The sequence below is a fragment of the Engraulis encrasicolus genome, chromosome 2 (assembly GCF_034702125.1).
Source record: "Engraulis encrasicolus isolate BLACKSEA-1 chromosome 2, IST_EnEncr_1.0, whole genome shotgun sequence".
Taxonomy (NCBI): Eukaryota; Metazoa; Chordata; class Actinopteri; order Clupeiformes; family Engraulidae; genus Engraulis; species Engraulis encrasicolus.
In genome coordinates this window covers 1,047,196-1,060,000 of record NC_085858.1, presented here as the reverse complement: position 1 = coordinate 1,060,000, position 12,805 = coordinate 1,047,196, and positions in this window count along the sequence as shown.

Here is a 12,805-nt window from a genome sequence, read left to right as displayed (position 1 = left end):
CAATACAAGAGCTTTTGGGAGAGACAAGCAATCTGGAACACTCCTGGAACCTCATAGAATCTCATTTGGAACCATCTGGAACCTTCTCCAACCTTCTGCCTTGACCGGAAACCCGTTGCCTTGATTGCCACCATGCAGGGCTCCTTCTTACAGGCGCGCTGTAAGCAGCCTGTGATGACGACGGACTGGGGGATCCCCCTGCTCATCGCCCTGGTGCTGCTGGGCCTTGTCTATGCCTTCCTCTATCTGCCCGCCACTCTGTACCGTGCCATGCTGGAGCAAGCCCTCAGCAACCAGTCCTCCGGCATGGACCTCCTGCCCAACAAAGCTGGCTGATGGAGATTGTGTTTTTTGGGGCTTTTTATGCCTTTTTTCAGGACAGGACAATGTTAAATTGTGACAGGAAATGAGAGACAGGGGGGAAGGATCTGCAAAAGACCTCAGGCTGGAATTGAACCCGGGTCGCTAGCGTAATGGTACAACGTTGAGCCACTGCACCCCCTCAACTCTTAGAAGAGCCTGTGATGTTGCAAATGAAACAGATTTCTCTTTGCTTTGCATTGTGTGTCGTCGGGGAGAGTGGGATATGTGTTGGGTCTTCTCAGGCTGGCTGGCCATTGATGCTGTCTATGTGATAGCTAGATTGCCAGTGATAGTGTGTTTGTGGGGAAGGCTGCACCGAACATTGATGGCTTGACTGGACAGAGATGGTATCTTTCTCAACTGTGAGTGGATAACTGACAGCACCATTCATGACTGGCCACCTTGCAGGAACTGCACATGGCCCATGTGTAAGGACAATGTTCAGGGAGAATCCAGACTTGTGGCTACTGTACTGCTACTAAGTAGAAGGAGCACCCCTCTGATTCCCTCTCTGAATCCCTGATTCCTGTGTGGTGTTTTGAGGAATAAGAGTTTGGAGACAAGATTAAGCCTGACTAGAACAACAACAACAACAACACTAGCTGGTTTCTTTTGCTTTATTATTCTATTATTTTAAATCCATTGATTTTACTAATAATAGAGTAGATCATTAGATGCTAAATAATCTGTCTTTTGAGTTTTGTTGAATCAAGACATTTTTGTTATTTTGTTGTTATTAAATATGTTCACAGCAGCAAATTTCTGCATCTTACAAAACAAAACAGGTGGGTGCCCTTTCAGTGTTATGTCAGTATTGAGAAGTTGTTGCACTGGTACAGAACATGGACCTGGCTGTGCCTGTGTATTTACCTTATTGGTACACTAGCGATAGGCTACGCTTAAATCTAAAACACTAGAATGTAATTGACATTTAAAATTTGATGTAGGCCTCACTTTTATGTTTTTTTTTGTTTGTTTGTTTTTTTTGTTATGGATGAAGAGGGTGACCTGCACACCTTGAAAGGCTTGTTTTATTACCTTAAAATCTGGAATGTAAAATTGAACCTGATAACCGATGGAAGCATAATTATGTTTTAATAAACTCAGCTAAATCTGCTGAACCTGTAGATTTGACCTCATGCTGTGATGCTGTTGATACATTTCAATTATCTATTATATTCCTTCATGATTATTTTCCATTTTCTTGAATAGTCCAATATAAATATCTAAATGAGTAAAATGCCATTGTAACTGTAATATACTGGTATAAGCTTAATTTAAAATGATAAACTATTTTATATGAATGAATGAATGAATGAATGAATGAATGAATGAATGAATGAATGAATGAATGAATAACATCTTCTTATGTAGCCTATATGAAATCATTGCTTTGATATAACCTATCCTTATTGTCACAGATTATCCTGCTGGACTGCATTAGAACTATATTTGGCAGCTGGAATTGTACTCAGTTGTTGAATGATATTCTCCAGGGGGACACACTGATTCCCAGAAATTGCTCTCTCTCTCTCTCTCTCTCTCTCTCTCTCTCTCTCTCTCTCTCTCTCTCTCTCTCTCTCTCTCTCTCTCTCTCTCTCTCTCTCTCTCTCTCTGTGAGTGGGAGTGGGAGTGGGAGTGTGATGTGTGTGATGTGTTTGTTTGTGTGTGTGGGAGAGAGAGAGAGAGAGAGAGAGAGAGAGAGAGAGAGAAAGACAGAGACAGAGACAGAGACAGAGACAGAGAGAGAGAGAGAGAGAGAGAGAGAAAGACAGAGACAGAGACAGAGACAGAGACAGAGACAGAGACAGAGACAGAGAGACATAGAGACATAGAGAGAAGGGGGGGTGGGCGAGATAGACACAGAGTAGGGAGTATGGGCAATACTGCTTGCATTAGCAGTTGTGCTATCATTGGATCAGCATGAGAATTTGTCCTTGGGTATTTTGGAACGAGGCACTTCCTTGGAGGAGGAATACCCAAGGCCACAAGAAAATGTTTTGTCCCACCATAGACTTAAGGAAGCGCTCATCCAATACTGATGTTGTAAAAACAACGCGTCATGATACTGGCTTTGTTTCATACTCTCACTTGTCAGAAAGCCTACTTTTAGAAAGGGGAGAACGGTGTCCTCATGCATGCATGCCGTCCTGCTCTTGCACACTGTAGCTACAGAGTAATCCACTTGGATAAAAACAGATTTCTCCCCCTTTTATTCTCTAAAGTGATGGTTTGTCCACTCCAGCCCCGCCAGCTCTAAGTCTACATGTAAATTAACCACCTCTCAATGGGTGGCTACATTGCTCACTTGCTTTGCAGCAACAGCAGGCTTAACACATTTCAAATGATTTAACCATTTGGTGGGCAAGTAATTTGTTGAATGGATGTGAGTGTGTATATAAGCTTCTTAGTCAGTGGGCTATTAGATCAGAGTACATTTTAGCCATAGCCTTTGGTGGTTGAGAAGACATTACTGGAGAGAGGCGTCTGCATATCATTCTGGAGACCACGGAGTTGCTGTTATGCAGAATAAGCTGATTAAATCAAATGTGAGTCTCTCAAAAAGGGAGACAGAGATAAGAATAGAGAGTGGGATTTCGGGTGCATGGGTTTGGGTGGAATTGTCATTGTTTTTCATTTTCAGCGAGTGCAGCATCACCAGATTAGGGGTTAATCCCTCACCATCGGTGACACTCACTCACTCACTCACTCACAGTGCAGTGAGATTGGGCTCATTCTGTCTGTGGTAAACCTCGCCCTTATTTGGTTCCAATGGCTGCGTCTGCCCCCTAGCGAGAGGAGACAAAGGTGGCGCACTTTCATGCCCAGAAATTGGGCACATGGAAAGTGTCCTTTCCCAGAAATGACTGGAAATTACACGCTGAAATGTGCTTATATTTATAAAGACATGCCACATGCTTCTTGGGAAAGTACCCGACACACCAGACTGGATGTAACCAGATCCCAGCAAAAGAGCTATGAGTGCAACCACGAATTCTGAGACCCCTGAAAAGCCTCCATTCTGTGGCCCACCTCATCCATATAACGATCCTCTGTAGCTCCCTGTGATGCTGTGCCCCTGAAGTGTGCGGATCTATCCCGCATTGGCAGCCCTGACTGGAGATGATGCCTATACGCTAACAGGAAAACCCCTCCCTTCCCTTTCATTTCATCACCTGCAATCACTCCTTCAGGAACACTGCCCATCAACGAAAATGGAGACAGACACTTGGTTGATTTAATCATTCCTGATACAGATACACAACGTTTGGTTCTTTTCTAGAGGGTATGAAAACACAATAGCCTACTCACGGATGTCTGTGTCATCTTTCAATCATTATAAGCTCCTATACTGTATTTAGCCATAACCTATTTGCCAAATGACTGTTAAATCTCATCTGTTGATTTTGGGGAGGGGAGGGAGGAAGAGGGAGCTTGTGGCTTATTGTGAGAAGATGCCCTAAATGTGTGTTCATGTGGGCTAATGCAGCAAGACAGAGCCATTAAAGATTTAAAACGTCAGTAATGTTTTATTGAATAGCATTCTCATGGCAGAGGGAAGCCACAAATGGAGAGGCAGAGGGAGGGGGATGGCTCGTGACAAACTGAGACCTATTTAGCAACAAAAGAGAACCATCTGACGCTTAATACAGCTACAAAACAGTGTCTCTATAGGCACTTTAAAGCTCTGGACCACATGTATATCGGTCATGTTTAAAACTGATTAGTTGATTGCAGTGATTCTTCATCACCATTCAAGAATAAATCAGAAGCATTCATAACTAAATAAGTTAAATAACATTGGCACACATTATAGTAAAGATGAGCTATGACATCACAAATTAAAATGTTTGAATTGAGGCGGAAACCACAGGTAAAGCTAGCAAAATATATACCCTATGGACAACAGAGCCACAGCAAAAAAAAAACAAAAAAAAACTTTCGTTCAAAGAGATGGACCAGGGACAGGGATGTATAAAGTAGAAGTCTCAGTATATGTTACAGATGTAATTACAACATTAAAAGTACAATATTATTCATCATAGACAATGTAATATCAAACTGCTGTTGTAATTACATCTGTAATAGTAATTCTACTTCTACTTCGTTCATCTCTGATGGCAGTGTGTGATGGTGGGGAAAGACTCCTCGGTCATTGGGAGGTAAGTAGATGGCACTCTGGTATCTAGGGATACATCCTTCTCTACCTGGCCCTATCCAATCCCATGCCCCATTCCTCTAGGCCTGCTCCTCAAAAGTGCTCACCCCCAAGAAGGAGAGAAGAGAGAGAAGAAGGAGAGAAAGGAAAGGAAGAGGAGGTGGAGGCCTGGTTATTTCTGTGACGCCTGCCTGACCATGAATTGTTAATGACTGTCAATTGGCTGAGTGAGCTTCACTGAGGCTTCTCCTGCTTAATTAGGCCTGAGATATGGCACTGGGAGAGGGGAGCAGAAGAGTAGAGCAAGAGAGACCGAAGAGAGAGAGAGAGAGAGAGAGAGAGAGAGAGAGAGAGAGAGAGAGAGAGAGAGAGAGAGAGAGAGAGAGAGAGAGAGAGAGAGAGAGAGAGAGAGAGAGAGAGAGATAGAGAGAGAGAGAGAGAGAGAAGTCTCATGAGTCCCAGTCAGGGCTTCTTGCCAGCCTAGTCAGTCTATAAAACTACAGCATTCTCTAGTCATTTGGGCCAATCAGAGGTTACGATATTCTTGTGATTTCATGACATTGCCATTCCCCAAAGCCTCTCTCCACCAAGCAACCCGGTGGGTGTACACATGTGCACTCCCTCAGTAGGACCGTATAAGCCGGTCTCTAGCCCCAGCCCTACAGCCTTGCCTTGCCTTGCCCAACCCTACTGTACATTTTACTTCCGAAACACCTCCCACCCCACCACACCTAATAAATATTTGATTTGATTTGAGCCATCTTAATGCTTTCACTGTCAGCACGCAATACAAGCCACCCTCTCCTCTCCTTCTCCCACTCATATGTCTCTCTCTTCAGCTGCTGGCATGAATTATCCATACATGGAAGTAGCTACGATTCTGCTAGTTTGGAAGGGAAAGGGAACTAGTTATGCACAGATTGGCCATGCATTTGGACTGCTCACACACTGCTGTGTGCCCAAATGGAAAACACTGATATAGCTTGGTCAACAACATCTCTCGCAGGTCACAGCCATAGAAAATAAAACACTGTCATGAGAGTCTTCGGCCACTTCTACTGTAGAGATCCAACCTACCACACATCTCGCTTGGCCGATCCCTGGAGTCTGTGTCTGGTTCTCCAGACGCCTACGAAGGACATTTCCTGTGTGCCTCGCTCTCGCCTTCTCTCGACATGCATTGGAGGCACACATACACACAGGGCCGTAACCAGAGATTTTCAAATACCGAGGTCAAATACTGCATGCTGTACTGCATACTGTACATTTAGAATGCTTCAAACACTTCAGTCAAAATCCTAAGTTTGTTTTCATTAATCATTGCCTTGAGGATAAATGGGAGTGGCGTATATAGACTGAATTTATCATTGTTGATCATATATCGGTTTTCATCAATAGATTAATTTTACTTCACTGAAAAAAAATACAGAGGACATGACCTCTGTGTCCTCAATGGTAGTTACGGGCATGCATACACATATAGGCCAACAGTACACACACACTCACTCACACACTCATGCACATGCACATGTGCACACACAAACACAGACACACACACACACACACAAACATACACACATGCATGCAAGTACTTGCACAGGCACAGGCACACACACACACACACACACACACACACACACACACACACACACACACACACGCACGCACGCACGCACGCACGCACGCACGCACGCACGCACGCACGCACGCAGGCACGCACGCACGCACACACACACACACACACACACACACACACACACACACACACACACACACACACACACACACACACACGTCTGTCTGTTTTTCTATGTGCGTATGTTGGTGCGCGCATGCGTGTTTGTGTGTGTGCATGAGTGTGTGTGTGTTTTTGTGTCTCAAACATACAGAGGGCAGTGCTGTCATAAGCCTCAGCAACTAAGGAGCACCATGGAGCTTACAGGTTGCACCCAACTCCAGCTCAAACCCCCAGCTCAGCACACCCAGGGGACATCTGTGTGTGTGCATGTGTGTGTGTGTGTGTGTGTGTGTGTGTGTGTGTGTGTGTGTGTGTGTGTGTGTGTGTGTGTGTGTGTGTGTGTGTGTCTGTGTGTGTGTGCGTGTGTGCGTGTGTATGTGTCGTGTGTGTTCGTGTGTGAGAGACAGAAGGAAAGATGAATGTGAGTATTTAGTATGGGCGTACAGCATGGGAGGCAGAGAGTATTGAGGCAGAGTATTTCTGCTTGCTTTTGTTTTGATTAATAATGGAGATGTGTCCTCCACCACACCACAGTGCACTACAACACTACAGTACTGTATATTCAGCTTACCAGTGTATCTGTAACACCATGTAATATCGTGTTGTGTGTGTGTGTGTGTGTGTGTGTGAGAGAGAGAGAGAGAGAGAGAGAGAGAGAGAGAGAGAGAGAGAGAGAGAGAGAGAGAGAGAGAGAGAGAGAGAGAAAGAAAACACTATAAAGTTCCAAGCATTTAAAACCCAAGAGGTTAGCTCTAATACCAATCCCCTCAGTCAGTTGGTTCTGAAGTTAACTAAACCTCTTAACTCACTAACCCATCAACCTCAGACCATCCCTGCTGTACAAAATCAAATCAAAGTAAAACAAATTATGAACCAATGCAAATATACTTACCTGGAACACTGGGAAAACCAGACCAAATCACAATCCAAACTAGAATGTTATCTTGGACTAAAAAGAAATTATGAATTGGCAGAGTATCTCTACACAGTCAGAGATACAAAGCAGAGACAGATCCTAACCAAGTACAGGTTATGTGACCACAGTCTACAAGTTTGTAGCTGTAGAGAAAGGACGCTACAAAAAAACATGGCTACCAAGAGATCAGCGGATATGTGGTCACTGTACGACTGATGAGGTTGAGACTGAGATGCACTTTCTGCTCCACTGTCCAAAATATGAACAAATTAGGCAGCAATATTTTCTAATCTTTGCAAAAGAAGTACCCAATTTTAACATACAAAATGATAATGAAAAGATGGCTTATATTCTTGGAGAAAGACACAATTGTGAAATAGCAGCAAAATATGTTGCAGCATGCCATACCCGGAGAGACAGTGATAGTATGTAATGAATTGTTCTGGTTTTATGCTTGTGTGTGCATGTGCGTGTGAGTGTGTTTTTTAATGTTCTTAATGCAAGTGTGTGTGTGTGTGTGTGTGCGTGTGCGTGCGTGTGTGTTTAATGTTCTTAATGCATGTGTGTGTTTGTGTGTGTGTGTGTGTGTGTGTGTGTGTGTGTGTGTGTGTGTGTGTGTGTGTGTGTGTGTGTGTGTGTGTGTGTGTGTGATATTCTTAACACATGTATGCTTAATGTTCCTAATTGACCGTAATGTCCTTCTATGTTATCTGTACGCTTTGGCAACACTGTTACCAATAGGCATGCCAATAAAGCATATTTGAATTTGAATTTGAATTTGAGAGAGAGAGAGAGAGAGAAAGAGAGAGAGAGAGAGTTTGAGTGTGCATGTGGGTGTGTAAATTTGCACAGAAGTGTGCATTTTTGTTCATGTCTCTCTCTCTGTGTTTTCGTGTGCCTGTGCCTGTGCCTGTGTGGGCACACGTCACGTGTCTGTGTGAGAGAGGGTACCTTCTAAGGCCTTATATTTCAGTGGCTCTGCCTCCCTCTATCCCTCTAAACTCATCATCTCCCATCATGAAAGTCATTCATACGCCATCCGCCAGCTGATTCTTTATTAGTTTCCTCCTGCGATAAGATTTCATCTCATGTCGGCAGACTCAGATGCTGCAGCCACACACAAAATAGACAGAGAGAGAGAGAGAGAGAGAGAGAGAGAGAGAGAGAGAGAGAGAGAGAGAGAGGAGACGAGAAGGAGACGAGAAGGAGACAGAGAGACAAAGAAACAGAGAAACAGAGAAGAGAGAGAAGCAGAGAGCGACAGAGAAAAGACAGCACAGAAAAGCAGAGAAGCACACAGAGAAAGAGAAAGAGAAAGAGAAAGAGAAGTTGGGCGTCATTGGGTGTATTGTATTCTATGGTTACTGTGGAGATGGTGTGGTTAGATCGCGCTGTGTCGGCAGGGTCCCGAAGGGGAGGGGAGGGAGGGGAGGGAGGGAGGGGAGAGCGAGGTTGGCAGGGCGGGGACTGGGAGAGATAGGAGTCTGAGTAAACATAAAGCCCAGGTCCATGGGGGCCAGCACATCCCCGTCTTAATAACGCCACAGCGGAATAGAAAACCCTCCATGACTGCCTTGCACTCACTCACACCACCCAGCACCACCACTGCCACCACCGTGGCTGACGTTTCTGTGTTTGTTTACCTTGAGTGCTTAATGACAACGCGCTATGGCCTAACACAGGGAAAACAGTCTCCTCCTCCTCCTCCTCTGGCTTCTCGCATACTCCTCTCCTCTCTCCTCCTCCCATCTCACACTACTCAAGCTCTCTGTCTCTTCTGTTGTGCAGATAGAGAAAGAGAGAGAGAGAGAGAGAGAGAGAGAGAGAGAGAGAGAGAGAGAGAGAGAGAGAGAGAGAGAGAGAGAGAGAGAGAGAGAGAAAGAGAAAGAGAGAGAGATGTAGCATCCCTTACAGTATGTGGGAGCCCATATTGTCCTGGGGCTCTATTGTCAGTCTGTGTGGTTTCCTTTCCCTTTTCCTCTTGACTCAATTGACAAAAAAACTGGGCCAAAGACCATGAACCTACCACGGGCTCCCTCTCTCTATTCCTCTCTCCATCTCTCTCTCTCTCTCTCTCTCTCTCTCTCTCTCTCTCTCTCTCTCTCTCTCTCTCTCTCTCTCTCTCTCTCTCTCTCTCTCTCTCTCTCTCTCTCTCTCTCTCTCTGCACACACGTTCAATTTACACTTAGGCAGTTATAATTAGCCAAGGGTAGATAGGGAACAGTGTGGAAAGGCTAGTGTAGAGGGGGAGAGGATGGAAAGAAAGAGAGACAGAGAGAGAGAGAGAGACAGAGAGAGAGAGAGAGAGAGACAGAGAGAGAGAGAGAGAGAGAGAGAGAGAGAGAAGGAAAAGGAGAATGAACCAAGGGAATGAGGGAGTTAGAGTGGAAAAGCAAGTAAGGGGGGAGGGTTGTAAGCGTAGGAATCTTTCTCTCTGTCCTAATTTGGAAAAGTGAAGCGCAGCGGTATGGCGTGCTGAGGTACGATGTGGCGCGCTACGCTACAATGCGGCGCAGTCTTGGCCTAGTTCCCCTGTCGCCGGGCAGGATGGAGTGCACACATCAGGTGCCTGACACCTCAGTTGGCTCCCAAATGGTGGAGGTGAAGATGAACTCCCCAGGAAGAGGCGTGCCATGACAGATCTGGATCAGCCGTTTTTGTCCCGCTGCCAGCTCGCATGCCAGATCGACCTGGAAAGCGCTAAACACTTGTTAAGAGTAGCTTGGTTGTGTGGACAATAGACTGTACTTACTTTCAGCTACAGACACCTTTGCCTCCCAAACCTGACAGAGGGGTTTGCCTTTCTCCAACAACTCTACAAGCCTGGTATTGGAAACCACAAGTTAGAACTGGTCACAGCATGGATGGTGGTGAATTTCATTTGTATGATTTTGGAGAGTGCACACACATCCATTTGTTTTTTTGTGTGCCAATTTTAGACAATATATCAGCAATATCAGACAGTGTCTACATTAACATGGGACATTTAATTCAGAATTAAACCACTTTAATTCTGAATAAAGCTTAATTCCGCTTGGAAAACGTCACGTAAACACAATTCAGAATTAAATAAAAGATCAAAGGGAACTCGACGGATTAATTCGGAATTAAAAACGTTGTGTAAACGTAGTCAGTGAAAGATTGATCTGCACACTGCAGTTTACAGTAGGCCTACCATTGTCAGTTCTGCGCACATCTTTGCTTCATATAGCTTTTGTCATGGAGGACTTTGGCTTCACCTGTGTGCATAGCCTCTTCCCACACCCTTCTTCCTGGTTAATCCACCCACATCCTGACACTTTCTGTACCTCCCTTCCTTCTTTATTAGGGGCATGGAGGGTGTGGACTGAAGTCATGAGGACTGAAGTCAAGCTCCCCAAGGGCTGCTGGAACTGTCTGTGAGAGGGAACATCTTGAGCTGTAAGCCACCGATATCATCTTTAACCAGGGCAAGAGGGAGAGGCAAAACGTGCAGGAAGAGTGACCTTGTTATCAAGTGCCACGAGAGGGCTGCTGGTGGTAGTGGTAGCAGCAGCAGCAGCAGCAGCAGCAGCAGCAGCAAAAGCCAGCTCTGTGAAGTTAATCCAAGAGGCGCGCAAAAGCAGGTTAATGGGAGATGGTCGGTTTTAGCCGAGCATCAGCGCACAGATGAGCTTTGCTGAGCAGGCAGACACTAGTAGCGGTGGTGGTGGTGTGGTGGGGGTGGGGTGGGGTGGGGCAGAGCACAGGCGAATGGGTGATGCTCGGGGGATGCGGATGGGGCTGGGGGTGGGGCGAAAGCCTGGGATTGGGCTGGAACACCAGGGCACGAGATATCTGTTTCACAGCACACACGGTGAAGAGAGGAGAACGTGGAGTTTTCCCCTTCCACCCCCACCAGCCGACACTGCTTGGCTGCATTCCCATTTTGGGGAAAGTATTTGACTGCTGCGCTGCTCCTTCTGTGGGATTTCAGAGCTGTTTTGGCCCAGAATTCAATGTGTCTGACACACTCTACCTTAATTGGGCAACAATTTGCTGTTCCTGCATCAGATGAGTGAGCTCCAACGGGCCAGCAGTGGTGACCTCTGCAGAGGGATTAGTGCTCTCCACAGATCAATGTGTGTGTGTGTGTGTGTGTGTGTGTGTGTGTGTGTGTGTGTGTGTGTGTGTGTGTGTGTGTGTGTGTGTGTGTGTGTGTGTGTGTGTGTGTGTGCGCGCGCGTTTGTGCGCGTGCGTTGGTGCATGTGTGCGTGTGTGTGTGCGTGTGTGTGTGCGTTGGTGTGTGCGTGAGTGCATGTGTGTGTGTGTGTGAAATTGAAAGCCCCACTGGGAAACTCCAACTTCCATTGTGACACTGTGACACAGCACTCCACAGCACACAAGTGGACACTGCACACAACAAAATTCTATTTATGCCTCACCCGTGCAAGGGGGTAGCCCCCAATGGCACCCGGAAGAGAGCAGTGACTCGTGAGGTACCATGCTCAGGGTACCTCAGTCATGGAGGAGGATGGGGGAGGGGAGAGCACTGTTCAATTACTGCTCCTATTAACCTGGCAGGTCGGGAGTCAAACCTTTGGGTTCCAGAGCAATCTTTGGGCTCCAAGTCTGACACCCTAACCGCTTACCCATGACTGCCCTCTAACTGTGTGCGTGTGCGTGTGTGTGTGTGTGTGTGTGTGTGTGTGTGTGTGTGTGTGTGTGTGTGTGTGTGTGTGTGTGTGTGCGTGTGTGTCTACAGTGTGTACAGTGTGTGTACAGTGTGTGTGTGTGTGTGTGTGTGTGTGTGTGTGTGTGTGTGTGTGTGTGTGTGTGTGTGTGTGTGTGTGAAAGGGGGCAGATGGGTGTTTGACCTAAATGACCTTTAGCCCCCTCTATTGACCTTCATGTTGAAGGGTGCCTCAAGATGTCTCAGTTGTGTGGAGGAATTTATTGCCCAATTCTGTTTATTCGCCAGACACTTGTCCAAATCCAAATAAGATGGACTGTAGAACAACACATCAATGCACTCTCAGCCTAGATGCAGGCCTACTAGATGTAGCCTATACTTAGTGCTACTCCGTCAGATTTGAGAGTGACACCGTGATATTACAGTAAGATTCATCCAGACACAAAATTATACATTGAATTTCTTAAAAGTGCTTGAAGTGTGTTTACTCCTACAGATACAAACATCTGTCTAGCACTTTCACCTCTGGGAACCGTAAGTAATATTCCTAATGCATCATTGTATGCTTCATGTAGGACTTATTATAGGAAGCCCAGAGGTGTGCAGTGGTGCGCTACATGCCCGAATTAACATGAACTTTAACTTGAGTGGAGCAAAATGTAAATTTACAAGCTATTTGCCTGTGCATATGACCGACAATGTCTGTAGCCTATATGTCAAGGGTCATATACTACACCCCTTCCCCCAAAACACATACTCGATGTGCATTTCCTGGTATATACCAACAGACAAGTAACCTCACAATGTAGCCATGCACTCATTCTTGCTTTTTAAAAAGTGTTTAGAGTGTGAGATGGTGACAGAAAGCGAGTGGGAGAGAGAGACCCAGCTAGTCTTCAAAATAATTTGATAAGATCAAATACACTTTTTTAGTAACAATCATTAACAGCACTTGGGCCTGCTAATAGTTTTGGCCTT